Source organism: Papio anubis, chromosome 10 (genome assembly GCF_008728515.1).
Source record: "Papio anubis isolate 15944 chromosome 10, Panubis1.0, whole genome shotgun sequence".
Classification (NCBI taxonomy): Eukaryota; Metazoa; Chordata; class Mammalia; order Primates; family Cercopithecidae; genus Papio; species Papio anubis.
In genome coordinates, this window is record NC_044985.1 from 103523124 (window position 1) to 103537427 (window position 14304).

Consider the following 14304-nt stretch of genomic DNA (forward strand, 5'->3'; position numbering starts at 1 on the left):
TTGTATTTGCTCTAGTGGGATTTTATCTGAATTATCTGGCATGTGAAGGAAATGAACTAAGTTCTAACTGAAGAAAAACGAATCATAGGGAGATTTACTACAATAATTTTCAAGGACTGCATGGAGAGGACTCATCAATTTTATTCTGTATTCACTATAGAGGGAATTAAAAAACTGAAAATAAATGTACACTGTAAATGTAGCAGTGTGCTCTATTGGAGATTAAACCTGTATTTTCCCTGTTCTAGCAAGAAAGGTTTGGAAAGATATCTTGTTTCCCCCGGCTTTATTTTTTTTTTTTTTTTGAGACAGGATCTCACTCCTGTCACCCAGGCTGGAGGGCAGTGGCAATCTAAGCTCACTGCAGCCTTGACCTCCCAGACTCAAGTGACCCTCCCACCTCTGCCTCCTGAGTAGCTGCAACTACAGGCACATGCTGCCAGCCTGGCTAATTTTTAAATTTTTTATAGTTATAGGGTCTCACTATGTTGCCCAGGCTGGTCTTGAACTCCTCCTGGGTTCAAGCGACCCTCCTGCCTCAGCCTCCCAACGTGCTGAGATTACAGGCATGAGTTACCATGTCTGATGATATCTTGTTTCTTAGGGAGAATAAATCTTTGAATGACTGAAAGTACCCTGTCTCCTGCTCCTATGTGGAGGTCTGGGACTCCTAGAGACATGGAGAAAGATGATGGGTAGTTTTATTTTTCAGAAAAAGAGGTGTGAGCAGACATTTTGGGACCAGGGTCTGGGAGGAGAGACTAATAATTCTCTGGAGGATGCTTGGAGCAGAGATGGTGCCTGGGGCCCTGGGGCCATGAGGCAGTGAAAGCTGAGCCCACCTGGATCCTGCATTCTAGGGCTGGCTTGCAGTCCACAAAGTCGGGGAGGAAGGGAGCACAGGGAAATAGCTGTGATGACTGGCATCCTGCCGGCACCTGAGGCAAGAGTGGGGCGGAGGACCCACCTAGCCTGGCCTGGTGTGTCCCTGTGTCCCTCATTCTTGGCTTGTCCCTCCTACCCACTGAGGCTCTGCTCCAGGGTTCTCTTGGGGGCTCTGCAGGCAATGACACCCACTAACTCAGTCAGGGAGAGGGGCTCCAGTGCCCATACTTTGGAGGGAGTCTGAAGCATGCAAGTGCCCCCTGGGGAAATGTGGGGGAGTCAGAAGGGCTGGACATCTCAGTAACATAGGGCTTAGTTGTGAGGTAGAGGTTTCTGATAATGAGGTGTGTTAATCACTGGGATGAAGACCAGGTGGGCTTTCTTTAGGGACCTGTGAAATAGGCAAGTCTCATCCATTTGGGGGTGGATTTTGGATTTTGTGTGGTCTTGCCTGGTAGGGAATGGGGGATAGGGGATGGAGGAGGAAAGGCACTCAAGGATAACAAAACACGTTTACTTCTCACACTGGGGCTATCTGCTTACTCAGTTGCTGAAATCCGGATGGGTCCCATCATTGTTCCTGCTTCTCCTGCTTTGTTAGAACTTCCCCAGGGTACATTAAAACAAATACAGAAATCAGGTGCATTATCTTTTATGCATGGTTTCATAAAAATTAATTGCAGAAAAAATATATGCTGTGACATATGCTTTCTATCCCACCAAGAGAGGAATCACTGTAGCACTTTCTCTTGTGAATAGAACTCAATAGTTCTCCTTTGTGTTGTAAAATGGTATTATAGTCATGCCAGATAGTGGCATTGCATGTAATTACAAGCCTGTTGAGTTCTGCGTTTAAGCCCAGTTTGAGGGAATGTGGCGCTTAGCGTTTTTAATCACACAGGATTAAACTTGGCTTTCAAGTTTTGTATAAAGCTAGCGCTAGCTGGTAAATGTGCATTCTGACTACCAGTGTGAAGAAAAATTAATTCAATTCAAGCAACTCTGCCTATATGCACTGGTGCTGTTGGATCCGTTTTGTGGAAAGGGACCGTGTCCTTCCTGCTACAGAGCTCATGCTTGATTGGTCTGTATTAGTGTCATCCTGGCTATCAGAATATTTTGAATATTGCTTCTGACTTAATCTGCACTCTTTTCTTCACATGTAGGTTGGATTACCAAGCTGTAACCCAAGATGACCTGTCCAACCATGAAAATAAACACCACTGACATGTCTAACTTTATGGGCAACTGGTGAAATGCAGTGGATTTACAAGGAGCTACCCCCCAGGCTTCATCAAATGAGGCAACTGAGTGCTGTTGAAATCATTGTTTTATTTACAGTCCATTAAACTTCCAGTGGGCAGATTACCAAACCAGGGTTGATCATACCTGGGACCATAGGTCAGTAACATCCCTTACTTGTAACCATTTCTCCCTAGAGTCCAGACTAGTGGACACGTTCATCTGGTCCAACCATGTTCTGGCCTCCATGACTCTGATGGTTCAGCTTATTAGGTCAGCTCTCATGGAGTTGTACATGTGCTTTCCTGCAAGATCAAGAAAGTTGATCCCCAGGTCACATTGAGTCCTTAGTCCTGAATGTTGTATCCTACACTGAATTTCTCAGATGCATCACCCTGTCTGCAAGGGCTGAGAATGGGGAGGAAGATGGGAAAAGGTAAAAAGCTTTGGGAGTTATGTAACAGTTTTGAAGTTGGAGATTGTATTTCTCTCGTTCACTTTTCCTGGGCCATTGTAAATACTTCTTGCATAAGCATAGCCAGTCATATGTGGTAGGCCAGTCCTGACCTACTATTCCAAACGTATAATTATGACTTATAATAAGTAGGATGATAATTGCCATGTAGTGATGGAGCAGCCATGTGCTGAACACAGGGCTAGATGGTTTCACATACATTGTCTCACTTATATTTTATTTATTTATTTTTGAGACAGAGTCTTGCGCTGTGGCCCATGCTGGAGTGTGGTGACACCATTATAGCTCACTGCAGCCTCAAACTCCTGGGCTCAAGTGATCTTCCTGCCTTAGCTTCCCGTGCACTAGGACTACAAGCATGTGCCAGCATGCCTGACTAATTTTTTTTTTTTTAAATTTTTGTAGAGATGGGGTTTTGCTATGGTGTGCAGGCTGATCTTGAACTCGTGGCCTCAAGCAATCCTCCCATCTCAGCCTCCTCAAGTGCTGGCATTATAGACGTAAGCCACTGCGTCCAGCCTCGTTTAGTTTTTAGAACAATAATCCTGCAAATAGACATTTCTCATCTTTTATAGATAAATAACCTGAGGCTCTGAGAGACTTATAACTTGCTCATTTACTTAGCCCAGCTCGGTCTAGCACCAACGCCCAGTCTATCCTTCCCACTATGTGGCCTCACAAGGAAACCCAGTGTCCCACCTGTCCCATGCATTTTCTGAAATCAGGTCTGAGTAAGTATTTCACGTGCTCCAACTTCATATGCAAACTTCATATATCTTTAAAATTCCCTTGCTCGCTCCTCTAGTCAAGGTTATCTTGGGCACAGAGAGTTCTTTAAATATTCCAGCCACCTGTCACCCAAGGAATGTTCTGAACCCTGACAGTCTCCGAAGTGTTCCTGCCCTTGCATGAAAATGACTCTATCTGGTTTATAATTAGAAGTGAAATGATTTTAAATGGCTTCCACATGGCATAGTTTTCCAAGCAGTTCCAGTTACATAGAACTTCATATAAACAGATAATGAGAGGCTAGAGTTGGAGAGCACAGTTCCTGTTTCCAAATTGGCTTGAAGTGGGGACATCTGCTCTGCATGAAACCTGGGTCAGGCTGCCCCTCTCATCTGTGACCTCCTGTGGTCAGGAGGGACTTGCTCTGGATCATATAAAGACTTCACAAGAGTACTGGAAGCGAGGACAGAATCAACTTGAGCAAAAAACCTAATTGGTTTGAATCTTTCCTTGACCATCAGTAATTATTTTGAGATTGATAGCCTATCTTATAATAAAATAACTGTTTCCTTTCCAAAGATAGCATTTCTTGCCTTGGTTGCAAGTCCAAACAATGTCACTTAACTGGCTTTCACAAAGATGACCTGATATGAGTCTAATGACTTTTCTTACAACGAATTATGCAGATTGGAAGATATTTACTCAATAAATTTACTTCCAGCCTTCCCCTCCATATTCTCAACACACACATAGCCTTTTATTACTACTACTATTATTATTTATTATTATTTTTTGAGATGGAGTCTCGCTCTGTCTCCCAAGCTGGAGTGCAGTGGCACGATCTTGGCTCACTGCAAGTTCTGCCTCCCGGGTTCACGCTATTCTCCTGCCTCAGCCTCCCAAGTAGCTGGGACTGGGTGCCTACCACCATGCCTGGCTAATTTTTTGTATTTTTAGTAGAAATGGGGTTTCAACGTGTTAGCCAGGTTGATCTCGATCTGACCTCACGATCTGCCTGCCTCGGCCTCCCAAAGTGCTGGGATTACAGGCATGAGCCACCGTGCCTGGCCTATTATTATTATTTTTAATTCCAAAACTGAATGGAGAATGTGGGAGTCGAAAAATTGTGCAAGTTGTAGAGCCTGGGTCTGAGGTTTCCCTTGAAACTGTCACTGGTCTTCCAGAAGACCAGCTATCCCAGATATATTAATAGTAGAATCGAAGGGCCCTGAGGTACCTGACTTCAGAAATTCTTGAGTTCCCAAAGCCAGCATAGAGCTGGAGGATCTCCCGCATGAAGCTTGGAGGGCCAGTATGTGCTCATGAGAGAGGCAGAGGGAGAGTGTTTTCCAGAATATCAATCTAGGGTTCTGGAAAACCCTGATCAACAGTGTTTCTTCCTTTCCTCGGCAAATCCAAGTGGATCCCTTCTTTGTATGATGGTTTTGGGCTCTGTCTTTTCCATAGATTATTTCTGCCAAGTCTGGTCTTCATTGATGCAGTTAATTAATAAATCTCATCTATTTTAATTTAATGCTCGAATGAGTGGCTGCTCATGCGTGGTATTGGTCTAGGTATGCTTGGTAGGGCTGCAAAGATGAACCAAATTTAGATTCTTCCCCAAGGAGTTTACAGTCTACCAGGAGAGAAGTCAAGTATAGCTGGGGATGGGAAGGGATGCACATAAACACACCGTTACTATAGGGTGTGTTAAGATAGAAAGAGACAAAATGTAATGAAAGAAGATGGGGAGGAAATGGCCCCAATGACTCCTCATAAGGGGCAGAGAACCCCTGAAAAGGCAGTTTCTAGTTTGAAGGTTCTCTGAGATATGTAATGTCTACTTGAGCCAGGATAAATCTGCTTTGGGCTTTTATTTCTATTTCTTTCCTAGCTTCTGGAAAGAGGGCTTTCATGGAGGATGTTGACATCAGGTTTAAAATGGGGGGCGTGGTTTGGGGGTTTGGTGAACCCCACCCATAGATGTGAAGCCAGAAGGAGGAACCCCAGTGCTGGTATGGTGTCCTGCTCAAGAAGATGCCAGAGCCTCTGAGGAGGGATCATGGTCTGAGGAGGCTTGTGACTCTCTTGTTTAACTTACAGCTTTAAAGGAAATAACATCTTTGTAGCAAAAGTCCACCGGGATTTGCATTTGTATTTCTAAAAAAAGAGGAAGACTACACAAAAACCTGTAGTCAAATATTGATTGCAGCTTCATTTGTAATAGCCAAAGACTGGGAATAAGTGAGATGTTTCTCAGTGGGCGAATGGTTAAATAAACTATGGTACGTCTATATCACTGAATATGGCTCAGCTATAAACAGGAATGAGTTACTGGTGCATGGAACAACTTGGATGAATCTCAAGAGAAATGTGCTGAGTGAAAAAGTCAATCCAAAGGATTACATATTGTATGATTTCATTTATATAAACAATAACACATGGTAGAGATGGAAAGCAGATTAGGGATGGATGGGGTTAGCAATGGGAGTGTGAGGTGGGAGTGAGGTGGATGTATGCAGGTAGTTATGAAAGGGTAACAGGAGAACGAAGCCTTGGAATGGTTCTGTATCTTGACCGTAGTAGTGGATATGCTAATCTACACATGTAATAAAACTGTAGAAGCCCAAACGCACACACACATGCACACGTGTGAGCACACATAAAAATGAGGAAATCCAGGCTGGGCACGGTGGCTCATGTCTGTAATTCCAGCACTTTGGGAGCCTGAGGCGGGTGGATCACGAGGTCAGGTGTTTGAGACCAGCTGACCAACATGGTGAAACTCGTCTCTACTAAAAATACAAAGAAAATTAGCCAGGCATGGTGGTGCGTGCCTGTAATCTCAGCTACTCAGGAGGCTGAGGCAGAAGAATCGCTTGAACCTGGGAGGTGGAGCTTGCAGTGAGCCGAGATTGCACCAGTCTGGGCGACAGAGCAAGACTCTGTCTCAAAAAAAACAAAACAAAACAAAACAAAAAACAAAAAACAAAAACCTGACTAAAATTGGTGGATTGTATCAATGTCATTTTTCTGGCTTTGATATTGTACTATGGTTTTGAATATGGTGTGATTAGCAAAACTGGGTAAAGGGTACAGGAGATGTCTTTGTATTATTTCTTACAAGTGCATGTGAATCTATAATGATCTCAAAACAAAAAGTTTAAAAAGAAGAAAAAGAGGCCTGTGAGCTTCCTTAATCCTGTGACTTGCTTCACATTTATCATGTTTGTTACCTTCCCTGACACAAACAGGAAGTGAGCACTGGGGAGGTTCTGAGGATAGAGAATTACTCCTGGCTTAGGGGTAGACTGGCTCCATTGAGGAGGCTGAATGGCATCTGAACCCTGAAAGACTGTCCAGAATTGGGCACATAAAGTCTAAAGGGAGAGTGTATAGGTAAAGACAGAGGGCAGGACAGAATGGGATGAGAACGTGAAATGAGACATAATTGGGTTTGGTTGGGAAAAGAGGGAAGGAGTGGGGGTAGGAGTGGAAAAGAAGGTGGGGGGCAAATCATGGTAGTTGAGAAGACTGGACAATGGGGAGGTCATTGAAGACTCCGTGAGGGTGCTAAGCTGTGCTTCAGGGAAATCAGTCTGGCAGCAGTGTAGGGAGAGAGGTCAGATGGGGATATAGAGGGAGAGAAATTAGGAACCCATTCCTGTAATCTGGGAAACAGAGAGGTCAAGATTAATTTCCTCTGCCTGTACTAGGAACATTTACAAGTTAAGTTTATTTCTCTCTCATATAAAAGAAGTTATGGTAAGCAGTCCAGAATTGATGTGTACACACCACAAAGTTATCAGGGATCTAGTCCTTTTCTAGCTCTCTGCTGTGCCATCCCTAGAGTGCTGCTGTCGTTCTCAGGGTCATTGCAGCAGCAAAGTTGAGGAACTGGGTAGAAAAGCATGTTTTTATAGAACAGCTTCCCAGAAGTCCCACATAACATGCTTGCCTACTTCCCATTGGCTAGAACTTAGTCACATGGCCACATCTAATTGGAGGGGAGTCTGGGAAATGTAGTCTTTTAGCTGAGTCGCCATGTGCCCGGCTAAAATGGAGAGTTCATTAAGGAGAAAAGGGAGAAGGGATGTTGGGGAAGGCAAATGGTAGGTTATGCCTCGGAGTCTGAGTTCAAGTAGTGGTGAAGAGAATGGAGAGGAGAGGGAGAATATGTGAGATATGCAGGCACATAATGACTGGGCTTGACAAGTGATTAGAAATGGGTTGGAAATAAGAGAAGTTTGGAGCCTGAGTAAAGTGAAGTGGTGGAAACCATAGTTAACGTGTGCCAGGCACTGGTCTAAGTGTTTTTGCATGTATTTCACATTGATTCCTCATGACAGCACTATGAGGTAGGTCCTGCTATTATTATCTCAATTTTGCAGATGAAGGAAACGGGACATTGAGGTAATTTGCTTGCCCAAGCATCACAGTTAGTAGCAGAACCAGAATTTGAACCTGGGCAGCTGGTTCCAGAGCCGGCACCCTTAACCACTGCTGTAGACTGAATCTTTCTGTCCCCTCAAAATTCGAATGTTGAAACTTAATCTCCAGTGTGATGGTATTTGGAAGTGGGGAGGTCTTTGGGGGATGATTAGATCATGAAGATGGAGTCCTCATGAATGAAATTAGTGCCCTTATAAAAAAGACCCCAGAGAGCTCCCTACCCCTTCTGCCACATGAGGACTCAATGAGAAGACAGCCTTCCGTGAGCCAGCAGGAGGGCCTGATATGGTTTGGATCTTTGTCCCTGCCCATATATCATGTTGAAATGTAATCCCCAGTGTTGGAGGTGAGGCCTGGTAAGAGGTGATTGGCTCATGGGGGTGATTTCTCACAGTTTAACACCACTGGCCTTGATGCTGTTGTCATGATAGTGAGTTCTTGTGAGATCTGGTTGTTTAAAAGTGTGTGGCACCCCTCTCCTCTCTCTTTTCCTCCTGTCCCAGCCATTTGAAGTGCTGGCTCCTCCTTGGCCTTCTGGCATGATTGTAAGCTTCCTGAGGCCTCCCTAGAAGATAAGCACATGCCAGCATCATGCTTCCTGTACAGCCTGAAGAACTGTGAGCCAATTAAAATTCTTCTTTATAAACTACTCGGTCTCAGGTATTTATTTATAGCAATGCAAGAACAATCTAATACAAGGCCTTATCAGACACTGAATCTGCTCATGCCTTGATCTTGGACTTCTCAGCCTCCAGAACTGTGAGAAATAAAGGCTTGAGCCACCCGTCTATGACATTTTAGTTATAGCAATCAAAATGGGCTAAGACAACCACTATGCCTGTGGTGGCACTGTGAATAGAGAGAGAGGGAACACAGAAATATCTAGATCTGTGTGCTGATACCACTTATTCTCTCCACATTATTCTCGTTTTTCCTTGATTATATTTAACTTCTGTAGTGCTCTGTTGTAGGTAGTATAGAAAACTTGTTGAGTTGACTTTCCCACGTGGGCTTGGAAGAGCACACACAGATCTGACAACCTGTCCTGTGTTTTGGTCATTGACAATTTCAAGCCTTGGCCTGGGGTAGGCACTAAGCATTGATAATGCCTTGTGGCATTATCACCTTCCCTCCCTCACACCTTACGTTCCCCCCAGTAGCCTCCGGCCCTCTTTTTGGTACCCCTAGTGGGCCTGAAAGGCACCACTAGGTTCGAACCAGGGACCCCAGGGTCCCCAGGGCCCATCGCAGCAGCTGATGGGAAGGCACTTTCTTCTGGGGGTGGTTCTGGGGGCTGCATTCCAGATATCCCAATTGGTCAGGAAGTAGATTGCCCAGAGCCTATGTTACCAGGTCCAAATGGGACAAGAGAGGAAGGAAAAGCCAAAAGGCAAGCTAGTGGGACCCAGAGCCTTGGGAAGCTGATGCCTGGGAAAGCCTAGGTAAGAAGCTAGGCTTAATATGGTTTCTAGGGTGCAGTGGGCAGCTCTGCTTTCCAAGAGCTGGGGATATAGCTCTAGAAAGGACAGAGGGGATTTGTTTTGTAGCCAAATGTAACTTGGAAACAATAATCTGTCTGCCATCGCTGTTTTGCAAAAACCATGATAGAGGCCAAATCCATGCCAGGGCTGAAGACCAAGAATGGAGTAATGTCTGCAGAGAGAAGGGTAATTAGCAAATTCCTTAATTAGAGTTGGGTTCCTGTTTTTCCAGTCAATTCTAATCATTTGCTAGATTTTAACACAGCTTCTTTGGCCTGCAGGGTATAGCCATAGCGTTCAGAAAACCAGGATCCAATGATCTTGGATAAAGTAAGTAAGACCTGGTTTCCTCTTCTGTAAAATGACTATCACAAAATTTATTTCTTGAAGCTGTAAGAGTCTAAAAAGTAACATGTAAAATGTTTTCAGTCTCTCAAAGTTAGTTATTTATTACATTAGTGATAATGATGCCTTATTAGCCACTAATGTCTGTTAGTGAATGCTTCTGTGCTTAAATTTCATGCTTCATTGAATCCTACTGATCTCTTTTTCTCACCAAGGTGCCATTCTGCACTGACACCTGTAATCAAAGCTTGAAGATTTACTTAGGCACCAAAAGATTAATCTTGACAAAATTCATGAAGTTTCTGCTCACTAGACATTAGCCATCATCCCTGGTATATGACATCCTTCTCTTTTCCTGATTTCTAAACGTATATTTAAATATAGGTTAAGAAAGTATTGTTTCAGAGCCAGTAAGTTAATGGAAAAAAAAAAAGGGCTTTCTTTGAAGAAGAATCTCACACTGGATTGAACCTCGATGTTTTGATATACAGTGCCTCTATTCTAGTTGTTACTAAATACTTTCATTTTCCAATCCACTTCTTTTTCTTTTTCTTCAACCAAGATTTAATTGCTGGAGACCAAGCTCATCTGTAATTATTCCATAATAAAAATATAGACAGGAATAAGATGTAGTCCTGTCCTCAATAAGTTCATAGTCTGGGAGAGAAGACAAACTTGAAAGTAAATAATTGCAATACATGAGACAAATGCCATCAAATAAATATATACAGGGTACAGAGGTGGCATCTCAGGAAGAAGGAACAAAAACGCCTTGGCATTTCAGCTGGCAGGAGAAGATACATGTTGGTATCATCACTGTCTAAGTGTGTAACCTCAGAATTCACCAATCACTTGGCAAAACTGGATTCTTTCTTGCATATAATGTTAATCTTTTGAATTCCAGAGATTGAGAAGTAATTTGGGTTTTTATTAGTTCTAGTCTCTTTCTTCTTTCATCTCATTGTACTTCTTAATCCCTAATTTATATATTTATAATGTAAAATGCATTTGGTCATCTATCCTGACCTCAATCTCTCCAACAATCTTTCTATGTCTGGTTTTTATTTTTCCATCATAAATCTTTAATGTGCATAGCTGTGTTCCTTTCCTTGAAATCCAAACTTGCCCCATCATATTTGCAAAAATTTGAAAGCTTGACAATACACTCATTGGCAAGGCTATAGGGAAACAGGTATTCTTATCCATTGTTGGTAGGAATGAAAAATGACATAATTTTTATGGAGTGGAATTTGGTAATAGCTAATAAAACTATATATGCATTTATCCTTTGACCCAGCAATTAAACTGATAGTAATTTATTCTGAAAATATACTTCTAATAATACAAAAAAACAAATGCACAAAGTTATTAATTATAGTTGGAAACCACCTTAATGTCCAAGCACAGGAAACTGACTAAATTATGGGTACTCACACACAGTGGAGTACTAGACAGCTGTAAACAAGAATGAGTGGCTGGGTAGGTGGCTCACACCTGTAATCCTAGCACGTTGGGAGGCTGAAGTGGGTGGATTGCTTGAGCCCAGGGATTGAAGACAAGCCTAGGCAATGTGGTGAAACCTTGTGTTTACAAAAAAAAAAAAAAAAGAAAAAAGAAAAATTAGTCGGAAGTGGTGGCACATCACTGTAGTCACAGCTGCTTGGGAGGCTGAAGTGGGAAGACTGCTTGAGCCTGGGAGGTGAAGGTTGCCGTGAGCCAAGATCATGCCACTGCACTCCAGCTTGGGTGATAGAGTGAGACATTGTCTCAACAACAACAACAACAACAACAACAACAAAGAATGAGGAAGCTATCTATCAACTGATGTGGAATTATTTCTAAGAGATATTGTTAAGAGAAAAAAGCAAAGTGCAAAATAATATATATGGTATGCTCTCTTTTATGTAAGAGAGAAGGAAAAATAAGAAAACATATATTTGTTTATCTCTAAAAAAAAAAAAGGATAAATCAGGAAGCGTTAAAGTTGGTGAAAGGAATAGGACAGAAGAAATATGGAAGGAGGAATACTTCTCTGAATAGATCTTTTTGCGTAGTTTTGACCTTCAGAAGCATGTTAATGTTTTATATATTCTAAAGTAAAATTAATAAGGATGGAAAAGGGCAAAAATCCCTAAAACTGAATGCAGGCTGAAACAAATTAGCCAATTGTTTTCCAAATGAATACCATAACCACCTCAAAGAGAAAAAAAGAAAGGACTAATCCTAGTAACTTATGAACATAGTATTTGACTATGTACCCCCAGACTTAGGTGAAGGAATATGTAGAATTGTACATACATATATACTACTACTACTACTACATCTCTTCTTCCTCCTCCGCCTCCTCCTTCTTTCTTCTTTCTTCCTTCCTCCTTCCTCCCTCCTCCCTCCTCCCTCCTCTATCCTCCCTCCTCCTCCTCCTTTTCCTCCTCCTCCTCCTCCTCCTTCTTTTTTTTTTTTGAAATGGTGTCTTGCTGTCTTTCCCAGGCTAGAGTGCAGTGGTGAGATCTCGGCTCACTGCAACCTCTGCCTCCTGGATTCAACCGATTTTCATGCCTCAGCCTCCTGAGTAGCTGGCACTACAGGCACGTGGCACCACACCTGGCTAATTTTTTGTATTTTTGGTAGAGAAGGGGTTTCATTCACCATGTTGGCCAGGCTGTTCTCAAACTCTTGACCTCAGGTGATCCACCAACCTCGGGCTCTCAAAGTGCTGGGATTACAGGTGTGAGCCACTGCACCCTGCTGAGAAAAAGCAATTCTGAAACAACTTTGTATCTGTGAAAGTTGTCACAATCAAAAGGAAGTCACTTGTGTTAAAATCCTGACAAGTGGAGCCAGGGAAGGATATGAAGGGAGAGTTCTCGTGAATGTATGCCTGATGATAAGAACTATTGCAAAACACTGCAAAAACCACAACCTTGCACAAAGGTCACTGTAACTTTACACAGAAAATACTTCTGCAAGGATGTCTGTCCAGCAACTGCCCATCCAACTTCAGACTGACACCACCCTTGTTATTGATCCTTGTAGCCAAGGATAATTGACTCAAAGCAACTTATGTAATTTCCCTCATTTTTCCTTTAAAAACTTTCATTTGTCTCAACCTCCCTGAATACGCACATAGTTTACTATGGCGTGTGCATTCCCATTGCAATGTGACTCCTTAATAAATATCATTTTCTTTCAGAGAATCTCCCACTATGTTATTTAGGTTTGACATATGTATTACAGGAGTGAGCAAATGAGTAAATGTGTTGCTATTGGGAAGCAGGGTTCTCATTAAGGAAAAAGTGACAATATATGGAATGGGGAGAAGGCAAGAAAGAGCCCTGTAGAGATGGATTGAAATTTGGGATATCACTGTGTATTATATTTCTAAAATGCATACGTATGTGTGTATATAAATTTGCATGAATATATACACCTGTGTGTATTACCTAGTTTTGTCTGCTGAAAGGGCCAAGAAGCCATAACACCTCAGTGGCAATGGACACACCTTGTGCCCAGATCTTGGTCTCTAATTCCATTCCCCACCAAAAGGACTCAGGGCTCTTGGGAGAACCAACTGATTCCAGGTTAGGCCAGGCTGTACCAGGTGAGCCTGGAACTTTCTTAATTTCTAGTATAACAGAATGTTCTGCTATGCTGATACTAGAACTTAAAAATGAGCTCAAAAAGAGATGGGACCATGTCACAAGGACACAGGAGCCAGCCTGAAAGAACTCCCGCTGGCTAAATCTGCGACAATTTAAGTAATTAAGTATTAATGAATTATAAACTATTAAAAATCAGAATTTATGAGTCCCTATTGATAATAAATGGGTAAAATGTTTACTTTATTTGTATGGGGAAAAGCAAGGGCTCTTGCTTACAGTGAAATGCTGAATGCCAACTTATAAATTGGGAGGAAGGGCTGGAGCTGGTAAGTTAGCATTTTAGAACCATTATGGCAAAGATCAGCAAGAATCATCAAGCGAGAATCACCAATGGATGCAAAAACTAGGGAGGAATTTAGATAAGAAGCAGGATATTTGTTTGGTCTAAAAATATTTCCCTACAGACTGAGTATTATTTCCAAGGGAAACAAAAATAGCAATTATACTGTAGAGAAATTTGACAGCTTGACTAGGTTTTCAAAATCTGCAGTGAGGGCAGATGGATGTTGTGTGCCTCCTGATGTGATGCCCTGGGAAGGACACAATGGCACCTCTGTCGTATTCCAGCCAAGAATATATAACCCGAGTCATGAGGAAATATTAGACAAACTCTAAATGAGAAACATTCTGTTAAAAATGGGGCAGGGCTCTAGACTTGGAAAATATCATCATGAAGGGCTAAGAAAGGGTCTGGAAGTGCTCCAGATCAATGAAAGATGGAGACAGCTAAACTCAATCCCTGACCCTAGACTGGATTCCATTCTGGAGGGGAAAATGCTATAAAGACATTATTGGGTCAATTGACAAAAATGGGACAGTAGATTAGATAAAAGTACTGTTTCATTGTTAAATTTACTGAAGTTGAGGATGATACTCTGGGTATATAAGAGAATGTATACATGTACACATACACAGTGATTCTTCTTTTTTTTTTTTTTTTGGAGACGGAGTCTTGCTCTGTCACCCAGGCTGGAGTGCAGTGGTGTGATCTCGCCTCACTGCAAGCTCTGCCTCCTGGGTTCAACCGATTTGCCTG

At 42.4% G+C, this 14304-nt stretch overlaps 1 long non-coding RNA gene across 1 annotated transcript in view; it reads right to left on the minus strand.

Moving 5' to 3' along the window:
* Positions 1-486: 486 nt before the first annotated feature.
* Positions 487-14304, minus strand: part of LOC103876547 — a 60581-nt gene continuing 46763 nt past the window's right edge. The window contains exon 3 of the long non-coding RNA XR_001893612.3: positions 487-2432. This is a non-coding gene — a long non-coding RNA (uncharacterized LOC103876547). The remainder of the gene's footprint in view (positions 2433-14304) is intronic.